A 19746-nucleotide genomic window follows, 5' to 3' on the forward strand; every position below is an offset into this window, starting at 1 on the left:
GCCTTTTCTATATGAACGATTAGGAAATCTACTTGGGGTGCTTTCTCAGCCTAGGACCCCAAGACCTTACATTAATTTAACAAAGATATGTTGATTGCCTACTATGTGTCAACCTAGGTGCTTGGTAAAGATGTGTTTTTTCTCTAATGATCTATAAATTAAGACTCAGTGGAACTTAAAGAATTTAACGTGGTCTGGATCCTGCCATCTCTGCAGTCTCACTTCTCATCACTCCCTGTAGGGATCCTGTACTCAGCCACACCAAAAGCAGTTGCATTCCCTGAAAGACTGTGCCATATTACCTTTGTTCATCTTTTTGGACCTTACCATCGTTCTGAGTTTTTCTTTTTTTTAATTATACATTCCAGAACACTTGCGTTTTTAAATCAGTAAGCTTGTATTTTTATAATTATTAAAAACTTAATTTTATTTTGGAAAAAAAAAAGGCAAGCCAATAAAAGTGATACTGCAGTATCTGGGTTGTGGTAATTTAGAGTTAAATACAGGTGTTATCTCCAAGCAGAAGGAATTAAAAAGTAGAGCCTTGAAGGACAAGGTAGGACTTGAATGAAAGGAAGAAAGTAGACTGTTCTAGTTGCAAGTACAGAAGTCTGAAGGTAGTAGGGTGTGAATCATGCACAAGGACAAGAGACACCAAGACAAATGTACTTTAGTTGGTGTGGATGCTGAAGGGAATATGGAGTCTTAACTTGAAATCTGCTGTATGTACATGGTCTTTCACTGAATGCCAGGCTGCTGCATCTGATTTTGAGCCCATACCAGTTGGAGGGTTGCTGAAGTTTAATGTGCAAAGGAATAACATCATGGGATCTTTGCTACAGATAAAATAGCAGAGGTGTTGCTCTGATATATCAGATGAAAGTGGGCCTTGTGCATATTGGCTTTGCTACCTGCAAAGGGGCAGGTGGTCCACACCCAGTCTGTAGAAACGGGCAAGCATTTTAGCATTGTCCTTGACTTCTCAAAAGGAGAAAAGGCCAATCTCTTTTTTTGAGAGGAAACTGGGTTTGTTGTCTTTCTCTGCCTTCCCAATAGACTAAATCCAGGCACATGTTCACAAGCACCTTCCACTGGGATCAATGAGCTGTTTATTCAGCTTATCTCAAATGCAGGCAGCTTTCTCTTTGCATAGCTGCAATAAGCTCACCCTCAGGGGTTAGAACACAATTGAAATGGGGTTGGGTGGAGTGGGAGACAGAAAGGGAACAGTTATGAGCAGACCTGGGACCTGGCACTGGCCTTTGAGTATACTGCTCACTGTCTTTTTAAAAATTATTCTTCTACTCCAAAAAGGCCTCATTTCCTACCTTTTTCCTTCTCACTTAAGGTTTGGCAAGTTAGGGCCCATGGGCTAGCTGCCTGTTTTATAGATAAAGTTTTATTGGAACATAGCCATGTCCTTTTATTTGCACATTATCTATGGCTGCTTTCACGCTGCATGGCAATGTCAAGCACTTGATACAGAGTCCGTATGGCTCACAAAGCAGAAAATATTTACTACCAGGTACTTTACATTAAAAAGTTGCTGACCTTCGATCTAACTAAGCCTCCTCTATCCTTCAGAGCATAACTAAAATTCACTTCCCCCGCAAAGTTTTCCCTATCGCAGGTCTCCCTCAGTCCTCTCACCTCGGATGTACAATGCCACTTCTTGTCCACATTTTTTAGTACTATGTTTCTCTTTTATATGATTTTAAAAACAGTTCTAAGTACAATGTGTGGCTTTGGGGACAGCTGCCACGTTTTAGACTTTCTGTAAAATCATGCTCAGAGGAGTTGGCAAAGTGGAAGTGTATACGGTTTATAGAGAGGTGCTTGGTATTGAGTATTGCTGTCACTGACCAGTGCCATAACTTGGGACAAACCGCTTCACTTCTCTGAGTCTTTCTTCTCATCTGTTATTTAGCATGGTAACATAGTACCTACCTATGTAGGTTAGTACAGGATCCAAAGAGATTAACTAAAACAAACATACAAAAGCAAAAGCAAACAAAAATTATGATTCTTATAGTAAGTGGTTATTTAACAATAATGAAATTTAGCTACTTGGAGTCTTGCTTTGCCCATGTGTAAGTTTAGAATTTTCTCCCATAACATTCTGGGAAAACAATCCATTATTCATGTCTTTTGTGAAACGCTGAGTGCAGTCTCCTCCTTTCTTAGAAATTCATAAGACATTATCATATTAAAGGCTCTGAGCTATCCCAATGAGAAATATAAATTTTTAACTTTATATTTAACTTTATTTAATCCTGTATTTTTGAAATTTATTTGGCCACACCTTGAAATAACTGTTAATGTCTCATGGGAGGTAATGTTCTGAAGAACACACTTTGGACCAATTGGGCCAAATGGTCCTTAGGTTTTCCTGGAGCTGTCATCCTGAGTTAAAGAATAGCCATTGCTTATCAGAGCCTTTTTTTTTAATCATCAGCATAAGGAATGCAATGAAAACTCATGTTTTTACATGAAATGGTGCCTTTAGTTTTGATTCTTCTATAAGGCAAGGAATAGTAAATGTGCATATTCTCAAACCCCAGGATATTAGCCATGCAGGCTGTTGGATGTTCTGCCTCCTGATGTGTGTGTGTGTGCGTGCATCAACATGTGTGCACACAGCACCTTTCTCTTCCTGTTGAGGCTGTTAGAGTCACACACCTGGGGCATTACAAGTCCTGTGTACCTCTATGACTATCCCCTTTCTTCTCACAAACGTGCCTTTGATCTCTTTCTGTTAAATCCACTAGAAAAACTTCAGTCCTCCCTCTTTCTGGAATTGGAACCCTTGGGTCTCCACCTTGGGTCCCTGTTGCAAAGGGGAAATTGAGGCCTTGGGAAATTATTCCCAAGGGAACATGAAGTCATTGGGTAAGCATAGATTTAAGATTCTGACTTTTTCAAACATGAATTGAGAATAGCTGGCCCTTTCACCAGTGAGGGCTCCCTAACTTTGTTGCACACATTTTGTTGGCTCATTCCCATGGGGCTGAGACCCAAGTAGGTGGTCAGGGAAGCCTTCCTCACCATCTGCTCAAGACACATCTGCCGAATACTCAGTATCTCAGTGCACTTATTCACACCCCCTTCTTTCATTCGCCAAAGCATCATGCTATAAGTGGCAGATTATAGGGGGACTCTACCCATTCCCCTCCTAAAGTCCCTTATTAAGAAGGCTGGAAGTCTCAGGGGTGAGCAGCACAGGGAAGAGGAAGCCTGTTTCCAGTGCTGTTTGTGGTTCACACAGCCAACAGAGGGCGCTCCAACACCATGCACCACTGGGATCCAAGGATCTGGGCAGGCCCCCGGGGAAGGCAGCCAGCTGACCTTTCTCCAGGCTGTTCTTGGGTTGCCAGAGCAGCAGAGGTGTCAGCTGAGAGCGGTCACAGCCTGGGGAGAAAAAGGCAGGGAGAGAGGCCGGGGCACCCGAAGGGGAGGAAGAGCTGGCAGGGAAAACACACAGACACATTTCACAGAGGCAGAGACAGGGCAACACACAGAATTTGCAGTTGTACCTACAAAGAACAGATGCAACATACCCCACACAGACACAGCATGCAGCTGGGGGATTTAGAGAAATCATATAGGGTGCAGACTCACAAATGAAAGCAATTCATCACATACAGATATATGCAATACAGTCATCTCAGCTGACTAAACAAAAACAAAGGCAACACACAGACACAAACACATATAAACATACGTGTGAGCACATCACCCCACAGGGACATTCAAGCTATGTGCAGTCGACAAAAGGCAGGTAACAGAGACACGGTCACACACACATGGGAAGCACACAGACACGTACAGTAGATCCATAACATAACACATACAAAATCACACAGCATGGGGATAGCACACCATGCACAGACAACACACAGCTTGTACTCAACACATGACAGATGCCTCAAGAGGCATATCATAGATAAATAGCACAGGCACACAGATGCGTAAACGCAACCACCTTCTCACAGGCATACTGTAAAGACATGCATACCATGTGTCATGGATCTACCCAGCACAAACAGACACAAAGACACATTAGATGGCATCCACTCACATAGAACACAGCACACACCAAACACTCGCATTCACCGTATGGACTTAAGTTCACATGGATCAAAAGCACTCGTAATTCAGGAAATGTTTCTATAAAAGAAAAGAGGGAGATGCCATAAATGGGAAAAGAGAAGAGAAAGGATTGTGAAAGCCGGAAAAAAGAGACAGAATAGAAGAAAAGCGAGAAGACCCAGGGAAGGAGAGCTGGAGTCCAGGTTGAGTGCTAAGCTTGGTCTCTTTCCCCTCTCTGCCTTTGAGAGCAAAGAGCAAGCTGGTTTCAGGTGGCACCCTTGGGGAAACAACAGACTTGGTGGCTACAGCAGGGGCTGATGTTGCCCCAGGGAAAGCAAGCTACCAGCCTGGGGCCAGGGGTTGGGCCTCAGTCTCATCTGAGGCAGTGGCATCGAATCATATCTCTCTGAGTCCTTGTAGCTTCCATTTCATCTCCAGGGAGATCAGCTCCAATCTTCCCCATCTCATTTAATCCTGACCTGTGAGTGTCTTACTGTTCATATCTGACTTTGTCCAGGCAGCAAATGTTACAAAGAAACTATTACCAAAACTCTCAGGATCTATCTCCTTCTTCCTTTTAAAAATATACCTTTTTAAAAAATTAAAAAAAAGGAGAACACATGAGTGATCCTAACAGAGCTTGTCCTGCCAGAAAAGACAGGATATGTCAGGATAGTACAGGATTCAGCAAAGGTTGCTTATTATGTAACTAAACAAATAACGCTTACTTGGAATCATAGGATTTTCAGTAAAACAGATTGAGATCAGCAAACGTTCTCAAGCAACCATCCTGGCCCAGATCGATGCAGAGTGCTGGGATATAGAAATAAAGAGACTCAAAGCCCACCTTTTAAAACCTACAGAACAACAGGTGATAGAGATATAAAATTTAAAACATATAATAAGAGGTAAAGGGTTAAGTAAATATATAAGATTTGGTTATTTTTATATTGATAAGGGAAGAAGTGGCCAAATGAACATTAATTGAAAACCCACTACATGGGCTGTGCCACGCACTGCATATCAATCATCTCAGTTAAAGCTCATAAAACAACTTTGGAATGTAGAAATTATCAGCTCCAGAAATTATCAGCTCCATGCTTCGGATAAAGAAACCAAGGCTAGGAATGTGAAACCACCTGCAAAGTTAGGGAGCCCAGATTGTAACCGAGTAGTCTGCTTCAAAGCCCCTTGCCTTTTCTACTCCATGGTAATAAGCATCTCCAATGGCTTTTCACCTCTTGAGCAAGAGCCAACAGAAGCAGAAGACAGGCAGTCAAAGCAAAGAGACTCTGAATTAGATGGGATGACAGAATACATTAGACTCTCCAACCAGTCAGAGAAACCTTGGGCTGTGAAGTTGCAGGTCATTTCCCCAGTGCCTTGTGTGCTCCAGTTTCTGGGTCTGGAAGGAGGACTCCACTTAGGTGCCAACATGCTGATTCCCAGAGTTCCTGCTGAGGTCCTCTGTCCTTGCGTGGTTCAGCTCTCGACTCCATCATCATGCAGCCTATCATGTAGCCAGGTGTCAGGAATCTCTGGCATCTTGAGTTTCCCTAGGTGTCTATATGTAGAGAAAAGAAGAAAGGCAGCAAAACTTGTGAACCCAAACATGGATTGAAGCTGAAGAGAACCAAATTCTCTTCTCCAATTCACATGGTCTGGAGCACACATTTCTGTATTACTGAGTGTCTATTGTGAATTTTCAGACAAACAGCAGAGCTAGAGGAACACTTGAGATTGTCTAGTTCTTTATTGGTAGGAAAGCTAAGCTCCAGTAACATGCCTTAATTTATTACTGCTGTGTTTTGATCGATAATCATAACAGCAGACATTTATGAAGTACTTAATATTGTACTAGGAACTATGTTAAGCGCTTTGCACATATTGCATCATCAGATGTTCACCATGCTTGTGTTAGACCAGCCCTATATTTGTCATTTTCACATATAAGCAAACCAAAGCTCTGAGACTTGCAGTGGCTTGCCATGGGTTGCACAGCTAGCCAGTAACAACAATGGAACGCAAACCAGGCCCATCTGATTCTTAGTTCTCACTCCTAACCACTTAGGTTTGTTGCTTCCTTGACTACTCAGGAAACATGGGAAGGGACATTAGGCCTGATGTAGAAAGAAGATTACTCAGGTGCAGAGAAGAAGAGTATCTTGCTCACGCTCCAGATGTCTGAACGTCTCATCTGCTTTCCTACCTGCTGTTCCCTCAACTAACCTTGACCCTATCATCTTTCTTTCAGGGTTGGTTTTAAAAAATACTGTCAGAGTCAAAAAAGGCCTCACCTTGCCTAAAGGATATTTTTGTAATACTAGAAAGTGGCACTCCCCCTGTCCTGAGCTTCTTTCCTCTTTAACAGGTCACCCAATTGTTGCCTTCCAATTGGCTCCTTTGGGAGGGGGACCCTCTATCCCTTGACCCCTTAAGTCTTGACAGGTTCAGTTTGATCCTGTGGTTCTCTTCCATCAAGGTAGTATTATCTTTCCTCAGTTCAATCCTGAACTGAATATTTGTCCCTGGGCCTCAGAGCGGGACCAGACCTAGGTTGGTGAAATAACTGGCTTGGAGTGTCCCAACAAAGACTCTATGTATAGAAAATGGAGGTCTGGATGATAAGGGTGGGGGCTGCAGTGTTCAAATGTTGTTTATACTGGTAGGATGGGTCTCTCATTCAGCAAGATTTATCTGGCATTATGCAGCTCTGTCTGCTGAGATTTGGCTATATATTCAGGTTCTCAAGACGGAAAGGTTCATGGCTGCCTTTGTTCTCAAATATATTGAATTTTCTTCCTCGCTTTTCTTGGTCTTTCATCTACTTAACATCTCCTAAAAATATAAAAATTAAAATTAATTTTTTTTAAAATATCCAAAATGCTTTCCATATGATGAGCTCACTGTAGGCTGGTCTACTAGTACAGTATTGAACTGAAATGCCAAGCATCCTTGTCCCAATAGGGAGCTCACCTTAGGTTCTATCTGCTAAATGGATGTCAGAATCATTTCTTAATTTTTTTTGTTTTACATTATACATTTCCTAATCTCTTTCCTGGTGAGAAGGAGAAATGAAAGAGTGTATCCCACGTTTGAGGGCTTCATCTGAATTATTAATGACATCTAGAACAGAATACTTAGGCCTTTGCCCAGAGACTAAGTACCTGAATTATAGTTTCAGCTCCACCATTTGTTAGCTGTTTAACCACATCTTTACAGTAAGGTGATAATAATATTCATTTATACAGTAGAGGCTCAGTGAATGTTAGCTACTATTTTGCCACGTGTTTTATTATGGTTATTATTAAAGGTACAGTCTCTCTGAGGCTTGGTTTTCATATCTGGAATGTGGGGATCATGATCCTTACCATGACATTTGGGAGAGGGGTATAAAATGAGAAAGTACCTAGCACAGAGCCTGGCAAGCGGTAAAGTTTCAATAACTAGCAGTTATTCGATAACTAGTAGTATGATATGTCCTGCCTTCTGCCTGCCAACCCTTCTTCCTTTGTCTTCTTTGTCAAATAGTTCCCATAGCACATTTCATTGAGAATTTATGTCTTTTATTTAAACCACCTCTTACTGGTCTTGCTGTCTTCTGTTTTCACTCCTTCAATCCATCTTCCATGCTATGGCCAGAAGGGTCCTCTGAGGCCATTTTGATGTCACAAGCCTCCTGTGACTGTTCCCCATCTGGCAGAGCCTACCTCTTTAGGGACATGAGAGCCCCTATCCATCCCCTGGAACCAGGGAGAAGTCACATGGCCACAAGGTTTCCAGCCCAGTGATTGGACAGAGACTTCCCAGTATAGGCTGTCAGCACCCTTCCCTGCCAGCTGAGAAGAGCACTCAGTAAGAAAGAACTGGGGAGGGCTGTCAAGGATGCCACCCAGAGAGACAGAAGCCCTGGCTTGCAGCCTCACAGAGATATACTACAGCCAGCTTGTCTGGCTCCTGAGGACAACTGCACACATATCTTCCCAAGTCCACATTCAGTGAAGTCACAGTGGTAGTATGAAATTGGCTAGCATGGAAGTATTTATATGTTGGAAATCAGCCAGTGCTACAAATCAGCACTTTTCCCGTCTTCCCACAGAAAGCCAAGTTGTTAAGCATTTACCAGCACTCAACTGAACCTCAGTCATATCAATTGTTCACAAGTCACGTGACCTCTCTGAGGCTTGGTTCTTTCATATATACATTGAGGATAGTGTGTTAGCTTGGATCCTCCGAGAAGCAGATGCTAAGATGGCATAAAATGTCAAAGGATTGTTTTTTTTTTTTTTTGGAGACGGAGTTTCGCTGTTGTTACCCAGGCTGGAGTGCAATGGCGTGATCTCGGCTCACCGCAACCTCCACCTCCTGGATTCAGGCAATTCTCCTGCCTCAGCCTCCCGAGTAGCTGGGATTACAGGCACACGCCACCATGCCCAGCTAATTTTTTTGTATTTTTAGTAGAGACGGGGTTTCACCTTGTTGACCAGGATGGTCTCGATCTGTTGACTTCGTGATCCACCTGCCTCGGCCTCCCAAAGTGCTGGGATTACAGGCGTGAGCCACCACGCCCGGCAAAGGATTGTATCAGGGGAAAGGCCTGTGTAAGAGAAGATGGGAGTTTGCTGTGAAGGCTGGATGGTAGCCATCAGGTTGGGGTGGGTCTGACCCTGAGTGAAGGAAAGCATCCCAGGCTCCTGCACTGTCTTAGGGAGTCCTCAAGACAGTCTACCATCTGAGGAGGATTCCTGTATCTCCTAGAATAGGCTTGCCTCTGTACCCCTGCCATGCCCAGTTGTTGGCTAGGAGCAGCCTGTAGGAAGTGTGGCCTCAGTGCAAATGCAGGGTTAAAATTCAGAGTACTCAGACTAGGGATCTTGATTAATTAAGCCCCCGTCATTGGATTTCTTCATGGTGAATCACTGTGGCTGCTGCAGATCAAATCTGCAGGACCTGTTGATCTAGATCACAACATATACCTTTAGAAATGTTTTCTGAGCACCTAACCTATGCCAAACACTGTTCTGGGAATGGAGAAGTTTTCAGTAATACAGTTCTGGACCTTATGGACCCCATACAGGGGAGATTAATGAGTAAACAGATACATTCAGGATAATGTGAAAAGTAAGGGGGTGATGGCTAGGGAGGCTGTCAGTAATTATATATATATATGAATGTAGACAAGTGAAGACTATTACAGACTTTCCATCAAATGCATATTTTAGAATGATCACTGGCTGCAGTTTGTAGGATGGACTAGAGGGAAACCAGGTCAAGCAGCTTGGTCCATGTAGCAGGGAGGAGGCAGAGACAGTACATGCAGAGAAGGAAAGTCAATGAAGAGGCATGTAAGAGACAGAGCTAGACACACAGAAGGCTGCTGGATGTGGAAGATGATGAATGAAGAGTCTACAACAGTATCCAAGTATCCAGCTGTGTTATATGTACTTGTAACTGAAGGTCTCTCTCTAGATCTTCTATACCATAGTTTCCTAAATTCAGGTCATAACCCATTAGTTGGTTGTGAAGTCAACTTACTGGATTGGAGCCAACATTAAAAAGAAGACAATAGGATGTAGGCTGGGTATCATGGCTCATGCCTGTAATCCCAGCCCTTTGGAAGCCTGAGGCAGGCAGATTGCTTGAGTCTAGGAGTTCAAAACCAGCCTGGACAACATGGTGAGACCCTGTCTCTGTGAAAAATACCAAAAAAAAAAAAAAAAAGCTGGGCGTGGTGGTGTGTGCCCATGGTCCCAGTTACTTAGGAGGCTGAGGCTGAGGCTCAGATGGGAAGATCACTTGAGCCCGCGTTGAGGGGTGGGAATGGGTGGGCAGGTGGAGGAAAGGGTGTGACTGGAGGTTGCAGTGAGCTGGTATCATACCACTGCACTCCACCCTGGGTGATGAAGTGAGACTGTCTCAAAAAAAAAAAATATATATATATAGCAAGGGTAAGGATTTTTTCATAAAGTTTGAATTTCAGTCATATATACTTACATATATGTACTAGGAGGTATGGATGGAAAATATATGAATCACAGTCCAAAAATTACAGACTAAAATCTTGTAGGGCAGTGTTGTGTTTTACACATCTTCAACTCAGGGAATTATAAAGTTGGAGTAGAGCTTTGGTTCTAGCTGGCTTAGGTTTGTGCTTCAAGTCTACCTTCTTCAATTGGACAATGATGCTTAGAGAGGTTGATTTCTCCAAGATCAATTAACTCTCATAGTATCCCTTGCAATACCTGATTTGATTAAGAAACTGAGTCTGTGTATGCATTTATGAATGAATACAGATTATAAATTAATATCATAGAAATATTTGAGTAAATTAATTAATGATTAAATGAATCCATGAATGAATGAATAGATCTATATATGACTCTATGAAAAAATAAATAAATGAAGTAACAAAGGAAGGAAAGAAGAATGGGAGAGAGGAAGAAAACTCTCGAATCATTTTACAAGCACTGGGAATCTGTAGACTACCAGTCAAGAAGTAAAGGATTTCTGAATGACCTCAGACAAGGGACAAAAGCCAGTTGGAATTAATCATGTGGCCAGCACAGAGATCAGTCAAACTTGATGCAAGTATCATTACTTGATCTGCAAGTAATGATGGCCTTGCAGTAGACTTTGTTACACACCCGTTTATTGGGTGAGCTATTAACTGTCCCAGCATGGGGGTAGCAAGGCGCCTGGCATGAGAGAATGAACGACATGTTCAGGGTGGGGAGAGATGGACTTTTTTTCCAACTCTGGTCTGCTGAGTCATCCCCAGCCCCAAGGGCTACTGTGCCATTATTTATCAATCCCATGACCAGGAGGCAATCAGTTCCATGCATTTTGGGCCACCTCAGAAAGCTACATGTTTAGTTCAGGGGAGAAAGCATTAACATGGAAGAGCAAGACCCAAAGAGCCACCTGCGATCACTAAAAGTTAATCAGGACTTTTGTCATTTTAACTATGTGAATCAAGTTTATGTTTGACTCTAGACTTCTCTACTTATTTGTTGTGTGGCACTGGGTTAGTTGCTTTACCTTTCTGATCTTCCACTTACTCAACTATAAAATAGACATAATATCAATCTTAAACTTGTTCTGTAATCCGTGTGCTTTGCAAAGAGTTTATGGTATATAAATGCTCGTCCTCTACCTCTCTTCTTTGTCCTTGAAATCTCCCATGCTTTTTATCTACTAAATTCACTTATTCAACAAATATCTATTGACTTCTTACTATGTACCAGCACTGGTGTCAGTAGTGAACCAAAGAGACAAAACTCCATGCCTTCATGGAACCAACATTCTAGAACATGAGGTTGCAGGTGCAATCCAGGGGCCCCATTCACTCAGCTCTAAAAGATGATTCTAGAAGGAAAGGGAGACAGGAAAAGGAAAAAAATACGAAATAAACATTTCATCAGATGTTGATAATTGATACAGAAAAAATGAAAAGCAGAAAAAAAAAAGACAACTATGCTAGGTGAGGGTCTAGTCTAGTTTTAAATAAGGAAGTCGGAAAAGAACAACGTTGGAGCAAAGATCAGAAGGAGATGAGAGACCTGAATGAAGAGTGTCTCAGGCAGAGGAAAGAGGAAGTGCAAAGACCTTGAGATGGGATCGTGCCTGATGTGTTTGAGGATGGCAAGGAGACCATTGTTCTTGTGTTTCTCTCTATTGCAAAATCTTTCCTTGCTATTCTGTTGAGAGAATTCTTAACTAATCTTCAGACCCCAGTTCCTTCTCTTTTGTTATACTGGATAGAAAAATTACTTTGTGATTGTCTGCTTACATCTGTTCTGCAGAATGCAAGTTCCATGAGGGCAAGGCTTAGGCCTTTCTTCATCATCTCTGTAACTTAAAAGACCAAGCATACTTTCTGGCTCAGAGTAGGCACTGAATGACTATTTATTAAATGCGGTATTAAATGAGCACAGGAGCTTTCTGATCCTTCCCTCTGTCTTCTGCTTAATCAGTGCCTCTTCATCCTTGAGTTTTCAAAGGCATGCATAACCTTTGCTTTCTCCAAGAAGCATTCTTTTTTTTTTGAGGCAGAGTCTTGCTCTGTCGCCCAGGCTGACGTGCAATGGCATGATCTGGGCTTATTGAAACCTCGGTCTCCCAGGTTCAAGCAATTTTTCTGCCTCTGCCTCCTGAGTAACTGGCATTACAGGCACCACACTAATTTTTGTATTTTTCTTCTTAATAGAGATGGAGTTTCACTGTGTTGGCCAGACTGGTCTCGAACTCCTGACCTCAGGCAATCCACCCACCTAGGCCTCCCAAAGTGCTGGGATTACAGACATTAGCCACTGTGCTTAGCCCAAGAAGCATGCTTTAACTTGTCAACATTACGCTCATCTCTTCTTGACCTGATCTCCAAAGTTCACACAGGAGAACATTAGTCCAGTGGAATGCTAATATGTGAGCCATAGAATATAAAAACAATTCTGGAACCTGTTACTTTGAAAAAATGTTGGTTAGTCAAATGTAAACAGGTTTCTTTATTCAACGACTTTTCAGAAACTTTAGTATGTCAGAGGGCTTGTGAATTTCAAAGAGAGGGGATTGTTAAGGAAAGTTTCCTAAATGTGCTTGACTATGATGCTTTTTCTAAAAGAACAATTTTTAGGTACCCACTTTGGGAAATACTGACTGAAAATTTGTTGGGACTCTCCCATTTTCTGGACTGTTCTTTGGTTTAACCTCAGCCAACCTCTGTCACTCTAGCTTCATGGCCCAAGGCAGCCACCCTGGTTTTGATTTCTACCTCCTGCTTGCCTGTTGAGAAAAGGGCTGCTCAGGAAGAATAAATACCTCACACTTTAAAATTTTTCTGGCCGGTAGGGAACTCCTAAAGGAATATGAAGAATCACAATTGTGAGAATTGGGAGGAAGTCAAGGGAATGAGAAGGGGAAACCTATGTCCCAGGTCAATGGAGGACAAGGGCATGGCTTTTTCCTTCTTACCCTCCATAGCTACCTTCTCAAGTAGCCTCAACAATAAAAGTTTGGCAGGTCAGTTCATGCTGTAACAATTAAATTCGTTGTGGTATGTAATGGATGCAGCTTGATATCCATAAGGATGGGATCTTTATCTTTGCTCCCTGGGGCTGTGGGAGATGCCAACAGGCCCCTTCAGATTTTGACAAGGAGACTCTTGTTTTCCCCATCTCATTTTATATGTGTCTTTCTCAAAGTAATTCTCTGTTTTTGTTTTTTCTCTTTGGTGGTCTACTTTGTCTTCTTTGTGTAAATTTGCGTAATTCCTTTGTGTTAATTTGGAATAACTTTTCTCAACCTGGAACCTGATGATCCAGCTAAACCTTAGGAAGTGGAAGATGATAACTGGTGTAGTGGAGAGATGAGAAGAAAAATACAACTGATTCTACCTGAATACATTTTATTTTACTTCAATTTCATTTAAATTAATAAATATTTCTTGAACTTCTACCAAGGGCCCTTTTCAGTCAAGGCATTGAGGAAGCTAAGATGATTAAATTCTAGCCATTATTCACAAGAACTTTCTGGTATAGCAGGGGAGACAGACATAAGGAGATGACTAAATGCATCATGATGCATACTAGATTAGAGGATATTAGGCAGGAGGGAACCTGTGTGTGAGTGTTTGGACGATTTGTGCTCATGGGATGAGTCCGAAGCAGGGACACTCTCTCTCTTAAAGCATTGGTTCTCAACATGTTAGTCCTCCAGCCTTGTTTTCCCTAGGCTCTCTCTCAGCTTCATTTTTACAAACTACCCAAAGTTCATCTAGATATCTATATGTCTGCTCCATCCTAGCATAACAACACTTGCACATTTTTCTTTGTTCTTGTGGAACCTTTCCTGGCTGCTTTGCCAAATACCAGTTGTGATGTATAGTTTAAATAACTTTAACTTTTTCTGAAAAGCTTTCTGACTATCTTCCCTCTCTGCCTCCCTTCCAGACCCAAATAGTAATACTTAAATTCTGTGCACCTAACATAATATTCATGCTTTCAACTATTCAAAAAATACCTGTTGAATGCCTCCCAGGTCTCAGAGACATTTTGCTAGAGGATAAGGACACATATGTCAAGAAGATAAGGCATAGCTCTGACCACCTGGCACTTGCGGTCTAGTAGGAGACAAACATGTCAATTGAATTATAAAACTAATGAATGTGTAAGGGAGAACCGTCCAGAAGAAAGAGCTCACTTGTGCTAAAGACTTGAGGCTAGAAGGAAGCTGGAATGATGGACCTATAGACAAACTTGTTGAAGGTTACTATGAAGGGAGGGTGAGAAAGAACAAGAAGAGAGGGGAAGGGAAGTCCAGATCCACTGGGTCTAATGTTAAGATTTTTGGATTTATTCTAAATATAATGGAAATCTGGGGACTGGCTGGCTTGATGCTCCATAAGGGGTAAGACTATTTTATTGATCACTGCCTTCTTATTTACCAGAAAAGTTTATGGAATAAGTGAAGGTTTATGGAATGAGTGAAGGAGCTAGTGAATTAGCGATATGATGAGATTTCACTTTACAAATATCATTGGGCTGTTATGTGGAGAATGAATTGCAAGGAGGCAAGAGAGGCAGTGTATGTAAGCCAAAGAAATGTGTAAGTCACATGTTAGTTGCAACCCATTTGGGACCTCACTGGCTGTGGCAGTATAGTACAATAGTTACAAATAAGAGAATTAGAGCCAGACTAACCTGGGTTCAAATCCCACTTCTGCTACTTATTAAGCAGCAAGACCTTAAAAGCATTGCTTTGTACAATTTTTTCTTTATCAGTAAAATAGAGACAATAATAGTAGGTACCTTTTAGAGTGTTGTGAAGAGTAAACTAAGAAGAAAGAGGAAGAAAAGAAGAAGAAAATTAATAGTTCAAGGAATAAGAAGACAGCAGAATAATGTAAAGGCCACAAATACGGGTTCTTAAGTCAAACTTCCCAGGTTCAAGTTCTGATTCTGTTACTTATTAGCTGTGTAACTTTGTACAAGTTCCTTAGGTTCCTTGAAGCTCAGCTTTCTCATGCAAAGTAAGAAAATTAGTACTAAAGGTCCACAGTACCTTATCCAAAGTCCTTGGTATTAGATGTGTTCAGAATTCAGAATTTCTTTTTGGATTTTTAGAAAAGCACTGCAGTGCATATACCATATATTTTGTAACATTCTCATTGGATTTGCAGACACATCCTTATCATCATACTTCCTACTTCTGCTGCTAGATATGTACTTACACAAACACACTAAGTGAGATTAAAGAAAAAAGACTATAGATCGTAATTCAGAGAAGAATTATCTTCCAAATAAGTTGTGAAAGAAACTGTGTATGTGCTCCAGCCTGTTTCTCAGCACCAGAAGCATAGGGCTCTGCATAGAGATGTATTCAGCATATGTTTGTTGAATTTCCTCTCCCTAGATGATTTTCTCATCCATCTGGTCTGTTGAGATTTCCAAGGTCTTAGCTCTCTGAATTGGTTTGTGGGATGGAATAAGGTTAGGGCAAGGGATGTACAGCATAACAAATACCCAGAGTGGAATATCCAAGGGTCTTTCTGACTGTAACATTTAACACATAGGGAAGAGGAGGGGAGATCTCTTCCAGCCCCACATGACGCAGGCCTCACCAGGAGGCAAGCTCCTTTGTCATTGCCTGGCAAGGAAGCATTAAAGAGTTGGTTAAGAACTACTTCCCTACCCTTGAATGTAACCTGCACAAAGACAACAATCTATTGCATGTTTTGTTGACTGGTATATTCTAAGCACCAACAAGAGTGACTGGCTCATAGTAGACACTCAATATATATTACATGAATGAGAATGAGCATTTCTTAAATATCTACCATGTGCCAGGCCATTTAGATAATTTCTTTGTTTATCACATCAGTCTTATGTAGAAGGTTATATTCTCATATTCTTTTTTTTTTTTTAACTTTGAGATGGAGTTTCACTCTTGTTGCCCAGGCTGGAGTGCAATGGGTGATCTCTGCTGACTGCAACCTCCACCTCCCAGGTGCAAGCTATTCTCCTGCCTCAGCCTCCCAAGTAGCTGGGACTATAGGCATACACCACCACGCCTGGCAAATTTTGTATTTTTTAGTCAAGATGGGGTTTCTCCATGTTGGTCAGGCTGGTCTCGAACTCCCAACCTCAGGTGATTCGCCCACCTTGGCCTCCCCAGGTGTTGGGATTACAGGCGTGAGCCACCTCTGCCCTGGACTCTCATATCCTTTTTACATCTGAGGAAACTGAGGCTCAGACAAACTCAAGCCCTGGCTCTTTCTTATGTGTCTCACTGTATCAAGACAGGTGAACCTTGGGTCTGATAAGTACCAAAGATTGAGGCTGAGCTGAATGGTCTGAGAATACAGCCCTGTCAGAACCCTTGGCTTGGCCAAAGCAAGCATCTCTGAGGAAACATGACTTTTCCAGACCTAAAATTCCTGGGCTGCTTAGGTCCACTTCTCTGAGTTGAACTTCCTGGGCCAAACCAATGCCAAGTCATTGGCCTATGACTGTATAGTGTCATCCTGCTGAGAAGTGGCTCTTCTCCTTCCATAAGCGGTCCTGGTCCACAGAGGAAAAGGGAACCCTGTTATGTAATTCTGGCTCAATTACTCACTGACTGCACTATCTTAAGCAAGTCACTTTTTTTCTTTTCCTCTTCAGTGCAGTTAAAAAAAGTAGTGACCATATTTGTCTTGCAGAGGTATAGAGAGAATCAGAGAAAGAAAATATAAAGGGTCTAGAATAGTTTCTGTCATATTAGTAAGCCCTCCTAAGTGCAAGCTGCTACTACTGCTGCTATTTGTATTGTTACCTTATCTGAAGGTCTCCAGCTGGTCTGAAACATCACAGCTGAATTTTAGGACTCAGGATGGGGTGGGGCTATGTGCTGACATTAGTCTGAGAGTCCTGTGGGACAGGGACTGTACCCTTCATCACAGTCCCCACGATAAAGGACATGGTCCATAGTGGGATCATAGTACTCGTTTGCTGGAAGAAAAGACTGATCAACAGGGTGGATATGGTAATTCTATTTCTGTGCTTATAGCTCTGTAATGAGACTAGTGAAAAAAACAAAAATCCAAGAATGTATATTCAATCACAGACTCTTAGAACATGGGCAGTGCTTGAAGCAAATGCAAGTTCAGAACTGTTGAAAAACCAAAGAACTACATGAGAGATGTGTGTTTGCTTGTCTGCTATGAACTTGTATTTGTTTGTACTATCACCGTGCCACTTTCATCCTGAGGCTTTAATTGCTCAAAGACAAAAGATATTACATTCTTCATATACACTTAGGAAAAAGGCATGGAAAATACATGCCATAATGTCAAAAGAGTTATTTTGAAGATCCTCCAAATTATGGTACTTTCACTTCTGTACCAACCTGTGGTTCCTTTAAGGACAACTTCCAAGTAGCCACATCTCCATCTAAATTGAGAGCAAGAAGGACACATAAAGAAAATCGTGGCCATCCATCTCTAGGCATTTAGGAACGGTCATAAAAGGGAAGCGAAATATTATTTATAGGCTTCTATTACCTGCTACAGATCATGCTGTGTGCTATAAATACTTTCATTTAATCCAAGAATACTGCAAAAATTAGACACTTTCATTTAATTCAAGAATACTGAGAAGTTAGGCATTTCTCTTCCCATTTTACAAAAAAGAGACTGAGCTATAGAAAAATTAAATAAGTTCTCCCAAATCACATATCTAGGAAGTTGTAGTGATTTACTCTCAAAATTCTATACTTTTAACCACTGTATCACTGAATTTAACAGTACTTAGTTAAACCCAGTGGTAGACATATTAACATATCTCTCCATCTACATTTTTCTGTATCTATGTATATTATGTGTACATGATATAATGTACACATATGTATGTGTATGCACATATATACTAATGACTTCAGCTTTCTAGGTGTTTACAGAAAAACAAATGGGTAAAGTGGGTAGAAAATTACTTCAATATGTGGATCTGGTCATAGATTTATATTTGCTTATGATCCGGAGTGATAGGGTTAAACTTAGGGATATTAAGGTCCCCACAGCTCTAGAAAGCTAGAGCTAGAAGGAATATTGGTCATTGTTGAATTGAGTCATTGTCAACCTCCTTTCCCCTTCTCCCTCTCTCTCTTATTTTAACAGAACCATTTGTTCAAACACAATTTTAGAAAAGCCCAATGTATGAAACAAAATAAAAACAGATGGCTTAGAGAGCTGGTTGAAGCTTCCTTTGCAGCAGCCTCTGGGGATTTCTATTTTATTTAATTATTTATGAAAAATAAAGTAGAGTCTGATCTCTGATTGCTGATCCAGGCTGGTCTCAAGCCATCCTCCCACCTCAGCCTCCCAAAGTGCTGGGATTACAGGGATGAGCTACAATGTCCAGCCCTCTGGGCACTTTTAAAGAGCCCTAGGGCTTAAAAACCATGAATGTGGGACCTCTCCTCCACCCCAAGTTTTGTCACAAGTGAGGAAACTCAAGACAGAGAAGTGCAAAGAAAATTTTCCCAGTCTCCCAGAAACTTTTTAACAAGGGTGAGGTAGGACTTGAGCACTCAACTCAGAGCTCTCCTCATGCTGTACTCCAATTATTTATTCATATTTTTATCTTTCCTGCTGGAAGATGAAGTACTTGGAGGGCAGTGACAGTGTCTGAGCTATTCTCCACTGAAAATATCCTCAGTACATAGCACAGAACTATGCACATGGTAGGTATTGAATAGAGGATTGGATGAATGAATGTGGATTATTTTTGCCCAGTCTGGTGCTACCATGCTGTGAGTTGATGACGCATCCAAATGATGGGTCAGTATACTCACTCACACATGTGCATCCCAGAACTAGCAGCCCCTAGACCCAAGATGCTAATTATCATGAATAATTATCTCTCCCTCTCTGTACCTCTGCACCCCGAGGCCTCTCCTCAGTCCACAGCCAGCAGCTCTTGTCACTCAGCTGTCAGATGCAGGTGCGTGAGTGTGTGTGTGTGTGTGTGTGTGTGTGTGTGGTGTGTGTTTTAATTCAGCTGTCCCCATTTATTGTTCAGTAAATGTTAAATCCATGGAAAAATCCATCTTCCTTTTCTTCCTCTTCCAGAACTGGGATATCCTCCTTTATGTCAGTGACTTCAGAGCACTATCCAATAGCTTTCCCAGAGGTCACCTTCAGCCAGAGCTGAAGCTCTGATGGCCTGGGGTGGGGACAGGGTGGGGAGGTGGACTACACTGAGTGGGGAGAGGAAAGCCCATTCCCAACCCACTTAAACCCATTCTCTGCAGTTTGGGGTTGTCCTGGTTTCACCCTCCTGCTCTGCTAAATTTCTAACTGGGGGTGGGGACAGAGCAGAAGCAAGGGCCTGCATCCGGGCCTCTAGCTCACTTTGGCTCAGAGATCTCAGCAGCACGAAAGTGGGCCGGCCTGTGCAGCTGGCCTTGACTCTCTTCTTGGCCAGGAAGCAGAGAGGCACAGACTGGGGGAGCTCAAAGAACACATAGGGCTTCAGCCTCTTGCTGGGGTGGCCTCTGGGCAGTGTGGGCTGTTTTCTGTGACCTCTAAAGTTAAAGGACACTGTAGCCTTTTCAGAGCCTCTGTAGACCTGTTTTTCTCTCTTACTAGCACCAATTAAAGATAATTGTTGTTCATGAATATCTGGG

At 41.9% G+C, this 19746-nt stretch overlaps 1 protein-coding gene and 1 long non-coding RNA gene across 5 annotated transcripts in view; one reads left to right on the plus strand and one right to left on the minus strand.

Moving 5' to 3' along the window:
* Positions 1-19746, plus strand: part of ASTN2 (astrotactin 2) — a 976097-nt gene that overhangs the window by 840315 nt on the left and 116036 nt on the right. The window lies entirely within an intron of this gene.
* LOC105731134 (uncharacterized) lies at positions 5390-7706 on the minus strand. The gene is made up of 3 exons (XR_010342556.1): positions 7461-7706; positions 6387-6927; positions 5390-5645 (listed from the first exon to the last, which is right to left on the minus strand). It is a non-coding gene; the product is annotated as an uncharacterized LOC105731134 (long non-coding RNA).

Source organism: Aotus nancymaae, unplaced genomic scaffold (assembly GCF_030222135.1).
Source record: "Aotus nancymaae isolate 86718 unplaced genomic scaffold, 86718_ANA_hifiasm-v0.15.2.pri h1tg000003l, whole genome shotgun sequence".
Lineage (NCBI taxonomy): Eukaryota > Metazoa > Chordata > Mammalia > Primates > Aotidae > Aotus > Aotus nancymaae.